A 12,730-nucleotide genomic window follows, 5' to 3' on the forward strand; every position below is an offset into this window, starting at 1 on the left:
AAAAACCCACCATTTTAATTTAAGGAACTAAACCCCTGTCACATGTACAAGTGCCCTTCCTCATTCTCTCCTTAAATTGATATGGAATTTGTTTCAGGACTTGTATAAAGATTTACAGATTTCTGTATATTGCATCTTGCTTGATAATTAGTGAAACCAATGTCAATCTCTACTCTCATCATTATGTATTTGCTAATTTCTGTAGACTATATCTGAAATTAGGTGATCACGTACTTGTTCATGTTAATTACAACAGAAAAAATTCATAACTAAAAATACTAGGAAAGTAGGATAGGTATAAAGGGAGATTTAGCTTACTGTATAAAACCAGAGTCAGTAGACTAGTTATGGATGATCAAAATCTTGAATATTCCATCTGTTGTCGTATGTTTCTTGTGATCTGAAGTGTTTAGGGAGACTATGTTGGTGCAAAACCATGGAAGTGTTATGAAATAAAAGATATCAACGTTTTATAAGACTTTCTGGCAAAAACAAGGAACCATTTTCCAAAATGAATGCTTGCAACATGCAAGGATGTCTATCCTGTTACCCAAATATGCACTCAGATCTGGTCTTTAGCCCAAGACCAGCAACCATCCATATTACAAAACCCCTCACTTGCCCCTGCCAGCAATCTAGGCTTGAAGTCAAAATTCCTCAAAGCACTCTGTCTTCCCCTCCCAGCTCTATGTTCATAACTGGGAGTCTACCCAACCTGAGGAGGCAGCAGTGCAATTTTGAACATCCTGTTTCTGTTCTTCTATAATCTAGTCAGCCTGCTATTTGCCTCTCCTTGTTTTCTACATGCTGACACAGCAAAATAAAAAAAGAAAGAGAGGAGAGCTTACGTGCTTGAGTGAAGTTGAAGGCAAGTCTCACCCAGAAGAGAAAATCTGAGGGGTGCCTGTAGATGTGTGGGGAGGCTTCTCTGACATGCTGACAGCACACTGGAGCATACTCAATGAATTGCGTCTTCTGGAATATGCTAATCAGCATACTCCAGCAGCCTCTGGGTTGCATGCATCAGCATCCCTGCGCTTCAAAATGACAACGGGAACTCTTTAGCTGTTTTCAAGCACAAGGATGCTGACATACGAGATGCTGTGGGTGCAGGGATGCCAATTAAAGTGCCCCACCCCCACCTCCGAAATCATGTGTAAAAATGCCCTGAGTGCACACAGCCTCATACATGTAAAAATCAAGCCGTTTCTATTTGGCTTTTTCTGGAATATCCCTAATTAAAAAGCACAACCATACTCTCAGTCATCTTTGAGTTGGCTTCAAAATCCAACTTGCTTGGAGCACATGCATGCAAATATAAAGAGAAATCTTCTCAAGACTTCTAGAGAATGTTGTTGGCAAACTGAGACAGCCATTTTCAACCAACCAGGAGCCTGAGCATGGTCAGAAAAGTCAGTATCCAGGATAAAGGGCTACAATTATTTCTTTAAAAAGCCCATTTAATGCTACACTGGAGAGGAGGACATTGGCATAAAAGGTTATAGTTTCTTTATAAAGTTCAAGTCTGTATTTCTTTGATTTTAATGGCATAAACAATGACTGAGGACATAAAAAATGGTAAAGATCAAAGACAGACTGCTTCATAGATGAATGAAATTGATGTTGAAAAGCTATTGAAAGTCCTCAAGGACAGACAAATCATCACTATGGCTATGTTTCAATTAAGATTATGTTGTCTATAATGTCACTTGCAGCATCAACAAACTCACCAATATTCTGCTCTTACACAAAGTCTCACTCAGCAATGCATTTGATCATTGACAATAATAGCTCCCAGTCTATTTTCTGACCCTTTGATAAAATACTTTCCATTTTGCTGTTATTTCTTGACAATGTTTCCATTTTACTTCAAAAGAATTATTGGTTTGCATAAGACTATTGAGTTGTTTCATGTAGTGTTTTTCAGTTTTGGGCATGTTGATTCAGAAGAATTCACACATCGATGCCTGGTGTTCACAGAACATTGATAAGCCATTTGCAACTTTTATATTTATCACAGTTAGATCAGATGCTACTTAGCATCTCTCTTCACTGACAAGTTAATCCAGGCAACTGGCATGAGATCTGAGTGCCTACAGTGGAGTGTGAGCAGAGATATTGCAAAGTCATATACCCGTATTATTGTGTCTTCAAGTGCCGTAATCAGCCAGGAATGTTATTAGAGTTCCTGATGTCATATCTCATGATTCTTTGTGCTGCAGTAAGTAAAGCCACTCTAAGGCCATGTCTACATGTTGATTAATGTGCTTTTGCTGACGCGCATTAAATTTAGTTCCTCCATTGTGAGGTACTATAAAAAGGCTCATTAGCCTATTTTCACCTATTAGTGAAAGTGCACATTTTTAGTCATGCTTTAACGTACATCAAAATAGGATAATGCACACTAAAGTACACATGTAGATGCAAGCTAAGATTTTTTTTAAGAACTGTGGGAGATGTTTTCTGTTCTTCAAGGCAAACAGGGATAATTGTGGGAAAACACTGAAAGACTATCAGCTCTCGAGTGGTTTAGTAGTCTGCAACTCATTGCAAAGTGGGTGCTTTAGGAGCTCAATAGGAGCAGCACTTGGGTTCTAGTGTACAGCCCCAAAGGGGCCAGTTGGTTTACCTCCAGAGTACTATTAAACCCAGATAAGAGGTCTTGCGTGCGAAAAGGAAGCAGAATAGGGGAACAGGTAGGGAAAATCTCAGATTATATCTACAGTGAAGACATAACCTTAGTGAATTCAACACTGTGAACACTGAACTCTATATAGTCACCATATAGTCTTCCTTTGTTCTAAAAGTTTAGATTCTAGCAATTCTTCACTTCCTTTTAAATACTTATGTAACCCAGGCGGTACTCCAAGAGGTACCCCCTCTCCAATTGAAGGGATCAAAGCAGGTGTACAAGCGCTGTGGGAGGTGTAGGGACTCTCCTCCCCCTATAGAGCAGAGCCAGACCACCAATGGGGACTTAACCATATACCTTTTAATACTGGGAACATAACAGGCATAAATCAGAGGGTATAATGGACACTACAATGCCCCAAGGGGGCAGGATTCAACAACGGTTAGACACTTACAATCATTGACAAAAAAACAGGGTTAACAAAATATAAAACACAAACAGCAGAACAAATAATACGGGTTGGTGAAATATAAAAAAAGGCACAAAATGCAAAGGAAGTATAGGGCCTTGGTACCTGGAGAGGGAGAAAAACACAATGACCCCTTCCCACTGCAAGATTCACTCCCTGTTATCTCACTCACCCCAAGTCACCTCTTCTGGGACTTGAACCCAGATCTCCCACATGGTATGCAGGAACACTGCTACACAGCCACCACTGGTGACACCACTGCAGTTTGCTAGGGATCTTGACCTTCCTTGGGCCCCGGCCTCACTTTGAGCTGCCTGGCCCCTGATTGGAGGAGCTGAAAGCAGAGCTGGGAACCTCTCAGGTCACTGCTCAGATCCTTCCTGGAACGGGGGGAGCCTCTCCTGCTGGCTGCAGCCTCTCCCAGGGGATGCTGGAGCCCAGTGGGGAGCCTTTCCTGCCGACCACAGGCTGCGCTGCTGAGGGTCCCACTGCTGCCTGCAGGTCCTGCTCTTTCAGGCTCTTCTGAGGCACTGCTCCTACCCCACTGGCTCAGCTCTCGCCAGCTCTGTGAAGCTCCTTCCTTGTTGTCCCTCACTGGTCTCCCCTAAGTCAACCCATGCTGCCCCAAGGGGTCGATCAGGGGACACGGGGAGGGGGGTGGGGGTGAGTCTTTGGGGCCCGATTGGTGAGGAAAGGGAATCCCAAGTCCTCCAATCATCTTTTACCCCTTTCAAAACCCCTGGGCCAAATCATTACCAGATTGGTGAGGAAAGGGAACCCAAGTCTTCCAATCATCTTTTGCCCTTTCAAAACCCCTGAGCTAGGTCACTGCCAGCCAGCCCATCACACTTACATTTAATATGCATATCCAGCACTACAACTATTTTTATTGTTGTCAAGCTGATACAGCACTGTTATCATTATTTATTCAATTTCTATGCTGCCCTTCCCAAAAAAAGGCTCAGGGTTTCTTACAACAAAAACAAATCACAAAAGCAGATCAAATAATGATAAAATGATTCCTCAAACAATATCTGGGCTAAAAGCCAGCTCAAATAAGGTTTTACTTTGCTTCTGAAAGATGTCTAGGCTCAGGCTCTGGCAAGCAGGTCCTACCCTACAGGGTGCAGAGCCCACAGCAAATCAGCCTGCGTGGGGCGCCCTTAACATTTTTATATAATTAAAAAGAAGTTAGTATAATTTAAAAAACCCTCACCAATCACAATCAGTGTTGTGCCACCTACATTCTGAAATTCACTGGGATGGCAGGGGCAGGGCTGTGGCTCCCGGCTTGGTGCTCACTGGCTGCAGAGTGGGGGCCAGGGGTGGGAAAGCCAGTTGGTGCAGGCTGCAGAGCAGGATGAAGGCAGTATCCCTGGCACTGAGGGAACTGCCGCTGGCACAGCCTGCTGCTGGGGGTCTGCCTGCAGTGTGGGAAAGCCAAGGTGAGGGCCGTGCCAGGTGGGCTGGGCTTGGTCAGGGACACTCTTGCAGCAGGGGATCCTGAGCAGAGCTGTGCCACAATGCCCAGTGCCTGGCAGCCTCTCAGGGGCTACAAGGCAGGTTGTACTGCCTGATGGGCGCCAGGCCTCAAAGTCAGGAGTGGGGCTCACCTGCTGCTGACCCGTCCTTCAAGGCACTGCCAGCCCCTGCTAGGGGTCGGGTTGGTGAAAGCCAAAGGTGTGTATTGAACAGTACAAGTACTAAGTAATCTGGAAAATCAGGATGTAGGTATCAGATGGATTCCCTAAATTAGTGCTCATTTTTTATGCTCTTTCTGGGCACATCTACATCAGACATTTACTGCACAGAAGACTAATTAGTCTACACATGCACTGCTATTAGGCTGCAATAAACTAATTAACTCCACAAGTACTATCCTGTATTTACAAGTACTATCCTGCTGAAGTTTTTTTACTCCACAGCAGTATACATGTATATACTACCCCAACTGGCTGGGGTACGAGGGTGCTTCAGTACGGGAGATGCCTGCCATCTGGGAGAGATGTTGAGCTGGGAACAAGCAGCTCTGGGTTGGCAGGCTGATACACCAGGTCCCCTACTAGCTGGGGCTGCTGTAACCTAGCTCAACCTGCTGCGCTCCTGAGCACACATTCAAACAGCATGCCTGCAAGCAATAAGTTCTGTAATTTATTGCTTCACATTAATTGCACATGTAGATGTGTCCTCTTTGCCTCAGTTCTCACCTGCAAACAACAGCAGCATTAACTCCCTGGGCTCCAGAGCTGCTTGAAAGCAGGGACTCTGGGCAGACCCAAGTTGACCTGCCAGTAGAGTTGGAGCTCACAAGCATGTGGAGCTCTAGATAGAAACTGCCACTGACATGCCAGTGAGCTTAGAGAGCTCACTGACATCCAGAATCCCAGCAAGGGGTATGTGGCCCACCCCTTTAATGCTGTAGCACATGTATAGCAAGCTCTTTACTAAGTATATGCCACACCTTCACTCCCCTGGATTGGCTCATGATTTAGTCTCATGGTTATTCAGCAGGTGTAAAATATGATGTGTAAAAATATTCATGACTTGAACACACTGGGGGGAAATTCATATGGGTGGCAAAAGGCACATCCCTGACACAACACCAGTTCTCCATTGGCTGCAAATCCCCCTAGACACCTAACTTAATTTGACATCTATATTTGGCCCTGACTACACTCCTGTATGCATAAACTTTGGCGCCCCTGCCTGAGCAAGTAGATGTCTCAACTTTTACCACTTAGGTTAGAGCTGGGAAGTGCCTAAACTTTAGCCAGGTTCTCAGAGAGGCCTGATCTCTTTATGGACATTCAGAACACACTGACAACATTGATTTCAGGACAAGGAGCACACAGCACAACACCTACAGCCACTAATACTTGAGAAGCACAACCACAGGGTAGTGGTCATTTTGCATAATACCCTGGTGGTTATCACAGGGACGATGATGATGAAAGCAGCACTGAGGCATTATCTAGAGTCTTTAGATTCTCTAAAACTTTGGTTTGGTTTTGAAGGCAACTTGATCTTCTGTGCTGAAGATTCCTGTAGGAGATCAACTAAGGCCAGTAATATCACCACTTCTGTTCATATGCTGGTGAAGCTACTAACAGGCATTAGTGAAGCCAGTACTGTCTAGGACATTTCACATGCATCATTTTCTTTTCCATCTAACCAAGGTCCAGCAATTATTAGAGCTTGAATGAGAACCAATTATTCAATATTCAGTCTAATGGTACCTTAGAAAGAGATAAGTAAGGTGATGTTGGTTTCTTTATATGAGGAGATATGCATGCTTTGGGTTAGCTAGCTTCATGTGCTAGGAGTTTGTTAGAGCTTCAGCAGCTCATAAGTTATCAAAAGCTAAGCAAGCTTTTTTCCCTTTCTTTATATACTGTATTTACTCAAATCCAAGATGAGGTTCATTTCCCCATTCAACATGGGGGGATTGGGGGAATGCCCTTCATCTTGAATTTGAGAACAGAGCCAGATGGGGAGATAGCATTTTTGCCTTCAACTCCTGTCCCAAGACCAGATCAGGAATGCAACAGCCACCTTCTCTCATCCCTTCATCTACCGTGCCCTCACAGCCTCTGCTCCCCCTGCCCATCTGCACCTTATAGCCTCTGACCCCATCCCCCACCTCTCTACTGCCTACTGTCAGGTGCAGTTCCAGCTCCATTGCCTGTGGCATGGAACACATGGGAACTCCAGCCCCTGCCTGGCCACTCAGCAGAGGTGGTGGCAGCTCTGCTCCCAGTGCAGTGCAGTGCAGCAGTTGTGGGAGTGATGAAGTTAAGACAACCCTCCAATAATTAGACTCTGTACTTGGAAAATTACACATTCATACATTTTATATAGAGAGAATCTGATTATTGGGGGGTCATATTGATTTCAGAGTCATCTTGGATTTGGGTAAATATATTTGTTTTGCAAAAAGGTCATCAACTCTCATTTTATCCATAGATCTCTTTGCAATAATACATGCCTTTGTTACTTTCTAGAATGGATTATTACAATACACTGTTCTTGAAGTTTACTTACAACTTCATTTAATGCAGTTGCCATACTTAGGGTCGTTTGTCACGTGTAACAAACAGCACTTGTATTTCATAGGCATTCAGTAGCTTCAGATATATTCAGATGTATAGATCATGGCCACTTTGGAGATTATCTTCTTCGTGATTCATTTACACAGTTGAGGAGAGGTAATGTTCAGATTTACAGTTTCTATATGTAAATGTCTAGTGATAAAACCTAACCTCAGGACTCCAAAATGTTTATCTTGATAGTCTGAGTCAGTCCAGATTTGTTATACAGTAAAATATAAGGTTTTACCTTAAAGATTTTATTGTGGGTTTTCTGCCTTGGTAAATAAGGGGCATTTATCTTTTTGTGCTGTGATGCACCGGAGATTTGATGCATCGGATCAGACTCCATTAATTGAGCCTGCCCCACACATGAGCTGAAGTGCACTGCACTATGTCACATGTAGTTTACCACCCACATGCACATTACCACACAGAAAATAATGCCAGTGCATTTTTGAACTAAAACATCTTCAACATGTTTTAGTTCAAAAACACACTGCTGCCATTTTCTCAGTGTTGATGTGCATTTCGCTGTTTATACAAATGTATGCACCACAGCACCACATGCTTTCAAAAGAGCCCAATACTGCAGCACAAGCATGTGTACAAATGGCCTTGGAGTTGACCATAAGTCATTTTAGATAGAGTTCAATTCACATACATTCTATCATGTATAATGGTACATTATTAATTTTTGTGTTTATTTTGTATTGATATTTCAAAGCCTTCTTAATAAAATCCAAGGCAGTTGAAACACTGCCATCAGCCCTATATATTTCCTAATACTATGCTAGTGAGTTTTCCTTCAGAATTATTGTTTTGACTTTTCTATTTCCATTTCCATTTTAAGTAGGGAAAATGATGAATCTTTGTGTGCTAGTTCCAAATAATTTCCCTGCAAAAACAATAAGCTTCATTTTAACCCCTTTGCTTTGCAAAACCATTTCAGTGCAAGAAGTTTTTAAAAAAATGCATTTTCTTTAACCCGACAGATAGATCTTTTCTTAGATTAGACCTTTGGGAAAGACATTTAAAATCTGGAATGAAAAAGGATGGGGCTTCTTAATATTTCCACAGTACTAACATAAATGGTTAACTGGCGTAACTGTCTCCTATGCAACTGGGCTGAGGCCTAGCACTGTACATAATTCAATATAATCTAGACATGCAAAACTTGAATAATTGGAGTCCTGGGTCCAGTCTTGTCCTTTAAGAAAAGCATACTATGTGCCTAGATGATGTGCTTCACAAGTTTTTGTAGGCCTGGGACCTTCATTTAAAAATGGCTGTGCCTAAACTTAGTTATAAAGGTCAAAACTAATTTAGTGCCATAGATACCTAAATAAAACTGAGGCAGCATTTGTGTACTTAAGGGCCCTGCCATAGATTAAAATTATTGCTGGATAGAAACCATCTATAGAGTTATTACACATTTTCAAGCACTAACTTTGTAGCTGGCTTGCTTTTTTTAATAGCTGGAGAGACATTTTTATGGTGTGATAATTATGTTGCACATGTAGCCAGTCTAAATGTATTGTGTAAATAACCATTTAAATGCATCATTGGGTATTGGTTGTAGCTGTGTTGGTCTAAGGACATAGGCAGACAAGGTTCTTTGGGTAAATCTGATATCTTGTATTAGACCAACTAGTTGTGGGTTGGGAACAAGGTTCTTTACCCAAAGAACCTTGTCTGCTAGTTAAATGCATGACATGTAATGTGTGGCAGCAACCTTAGTTACATACAGTGATCTAGATGGGCCCTGCTCCACAAGTCATAAAACTTATTAGGTGCCTAAGTTCAGGCCGCCCCTTCATTTTGGAATGAGGAGTTCCTTAGATCTCTACAGTTGAGTTTCTAGGACTGCTCACACACAAGTCAATTCAATCCCCTACACATTCGACTTCTACCTCAACTCTATAACAATCCAGATAGGCACCTCCCCAGTGCCAAAGTTAGGGTTACCATATGTCCAGGTTTCCTCAGACATGTTCCCTTTTGGATCATCCAGTCTGTCTAGGCATTTTTTTTTAAATATGATCAAATGTCCAGGATTTTGGTCAACCCAGCTTCAAAGTTTTTCCCAACTTGCCCTAACAAGAAGTTGCTTGGGGCTGGGGGGAGCAGGGGCAGGGTGACTGGAGATAGGGTGCACACGCACATGGCTGGCATGTTGCCAAGCAGGGTAGTGGGGGCAGCCTGAGCAGCTGGATGCAGGTAAGTCTATGGGGGGTGGGGGGTGGGGGGCCAGGGCTTGGGGACTTGTGTGTGTGGGGGTGGTGGGGAGGGCTGCAGCAGGGCAGTGGAGGCAGGGGTATGCCTGGCCCTCTACCAAGGGAAGGGGGCAAGAGAAGGGGGCGGGGGGGTCTTTCAGGGGCAGAGAGGAGCTGCATGGCTGAGTCACTGGCACTGGGGCTGGTGCCCATGCTCACAGGGGCGGGGCAGCTGGGCAATGCCACAGGGCTGGAGGGAGCAGGGGGCTGCAAGTTAGAAGTGAGGGGCACCAGCAGGTCTCGGGGGGCTGTGGGTTGGGACTGTGGGGCACTGGCAGCACCAGAGGGCTGCGGGTTGAGAGTGAGGGGCACCAGCATAGCCCAGGGGAGCAGGATACTATGGGTTGGGAGTGAGGGGCACTGGCAGGGCCAGCAGTCTGCAGGTCAGCAGTGAGGGGCAGCATCTGGGCTGGGGGAGGCACTACAGTTTGGGAGTGAGGGGCAATGGAATGGGCAGGGACAGGGCACCGGCATATCACTACCCCCCATGCTCATATGCCCCCCCTCCTACTGCCCTGCATTGCATGACAGATGTCCTCTTTTTTGGAACTAGAAATATGGTGACCCCAGCTAAAGTCCCCCCACATGTCTAATCCACTAGACATGCTCCAAGCATGCTGAATTCACATTGACAATTCAAAATTAACAGTGTTGCCCAAAAGCCTATTTAAAGCACTCACTCAGGAAATGTGAAGCCTGCCTTCTTGGCCCTTCTCAACTGAGGGGGTTTAAATCCACATCTCCCACCTCCCAAGAGCGGATCATAACCACTAGGCTTCACCCTTCCAGTTGGAGTTGTCAGTGGGTAGCTTAGAGTTCAAGAATCATGGGACCAGAAGGAGAATATGCAACAACATGTCTCATTAACCTACTGATTTCCAGTCCCTGCTGACTGGATTCTTTCTGAGTGAAATGAGAACAAAAAGCAGCATACGTTAAGTCTGGCATTGTGTAGGGCCAAGCTTGTTACCGGTGCTAAATAATGATGTCTGGTGATTCTCTTTCCTGTTCTTTTAGTTTGTTCATAGCAACTATCCTACCATATGATTTACAGATTCATAAGATGTCTTCCTAATCTTGCCTCAAAAATACAGTCTCCAGACTGATATTGATAGCCAGCTCTCACATTACATTGGCACAAACTAACATGCCAGCCCTTTATAGCCCACATCCAGATGTGTATTGAGCTGAGCCATCTGTTCCATCTAAAACACAAAAGAGATCACAAAAAAATGAACTCTTACCCAACCCTGTTTCTCAATAGGTAGACAAATAATCAAGTCAACTCTAGAACAGAAGTTATGTTGTTTATCCCACTAGTATGGATGACACTTTACAGATAACTGAAAAAAAACAAGGTCCCTGCTCTGAAGAACTTGCAGTCTAAATCAGAAAGATAATCATAAGAAAATGATGACAACTGACTGGGGAGACAGAGTATACAAACAGCAGAAAGAAAGTAGAAAGGGAAAACTGCTTTAGAGGAACTGTTGTTTAAAAAGTGATATGCTATATACTTTTGAGATGTTTCCATTTTTACATAGACTTGCAGAAAATGATTATATGGGCTGTATCATACAACAATCAGCAGCTGGTAAAGTTTTGTGTTTCTTAATATTTTCAGGTATAGCCACAGACAATGGGTGAGTTGTAGTGAAAAGAAGTGAGTTTTTACAGGCGGTATGATGAAGTGGCAGTGACTGATAAAATGAAAGGTCAACCCAGGAACTCTGAAAGCAGGCTGCACGTCACAACTAGAGGCAGAAGGGAAAAAGAGAGAAAGTGGTCAGACAAAAGGCAGGGGTGTTATGTAGGGCACAAAATAGGGAATGAAATAAGAAATCTAGAGACAGACTGGAGAGGAGCTATTCAGACCTTTGGGCACAAGGGTGAGAAGTGAACTTAATACAGAAAGTGGCAAGGGGCCAGTGAAGGTCTTTTCTGGAGTAGAATGTGACATGGAGCACCTGGAGAAAAACAGGATTATAAGAGGGCAGTAGGGAAGTCTGAATTGTGGGGCAATTCTTACATGATTTGGGGACTTAAAAGCCCTGGCTGATTCTCCTGTAGCATTATCTGCCCACCCTGGTTGGGGAGGGAGAGGCTAGGAGAATGGGGCGCAGCCACCTTTGCAGCATCAGTCACAGGGCTTCAACTCCCTGTTGTGAAATCCTGCATCTGCTTACTAGAAATCAGCACCCTCATGCTGCCAAAACTCTTTGGTGATTCTTGGTGCCAGTTCTGTGATGGTGTTTTCAGCAGTGACACCCTTCTGGACTCTTTCTTTAACAGTGGCAAGCAGCTTAATTCACAGTTCAATTGTCAGATTGCATCACAGACTTCCCCCCACATGTCTAATCCACTAGACATGCTCCAAGCATGCTGAATTCACATTGACAATTCAAAATTAACAGTGTTGCCCAAAAGCCTATTTAAAGCACTCACTCAGGAAATGTGAAGCCTGCCTTCTTGGCCCTTCTCAACTGAGGGGGTTTAAATCCACATCTCCCACCTCCCAAGAGTGGATCATAACCACTAGGTTTCACCCTTCCAGTTGGAGTTGTCAGTGGGTAGCTTGGAGTTCAAGAATCATGGGACCAGAAGGAGAATATGCAACAACATGTCTCATTAACCTACTGATTTCCAGTCCCTGCCCAGTAGTACTTCCCTTCCCATCCCATTCCTCCCTTCACCCTCCCTACACTCAGGGCTGCAGGGAGCAGCTGCACAGAGAATTGGGCAAAGCCAGGGATAGTAGTGGCACAGGCAGGTAGGTTCCTCATGTCTGTGCCTGCTCCAACCCCTGGGCTGGCAAGGAACACATGAGGAGAATGGGCCCTGCTGTAGCTGTGTTCATTCAGTAGGACTGTGCAAAGCTTCAGGTGCTGATTTGATTTAAGGAGATTCAGCCCGATTTGGTGGACGAATCTCTGAATCCGAATAGAATCAGAAGACCAGTAAAAAGGTCTGAATCAATTCGAAGCTCTCCGAATCAATTTGGAAAAGATTCAGAGATCTTTGGAGATTTGGGCAGTCCCCACACACCCCTGCAGGGAGCTGGACCCAGACTCCGTGGTGGTAAGTAGGGAGCAGGGGGAAGGGGACCATGGGGGCCCCCCTGCTCTCTCAGCCCCACTGAGTACTCCCCAATCCCCACCTGGTCTCCCAGCCCTCCCCCTCCATGACTGCCCCGCCTGGCCCCAGCTCCTGGTTCTTTAAAAAAAAAAAAAAGCCTGGAACTCAGTGACGCAGAGGCTGTCAGGGCTTC

This window comes from Crocodylus porosus, unplaced genomic scaffold, assembly GCF_001723895.1.
Source record: "Crocodylus porosus isolate Cpor-Errol unplaced genomic scaffold, CroPor_comp1, whole genome shotgun sequence".
Classification (NCBI taxonomy): Eukaryota; Metazoa; Chordata; order Crocodylia; family Crocodylidae; genus Crocodylus; species Crocodylus porosus.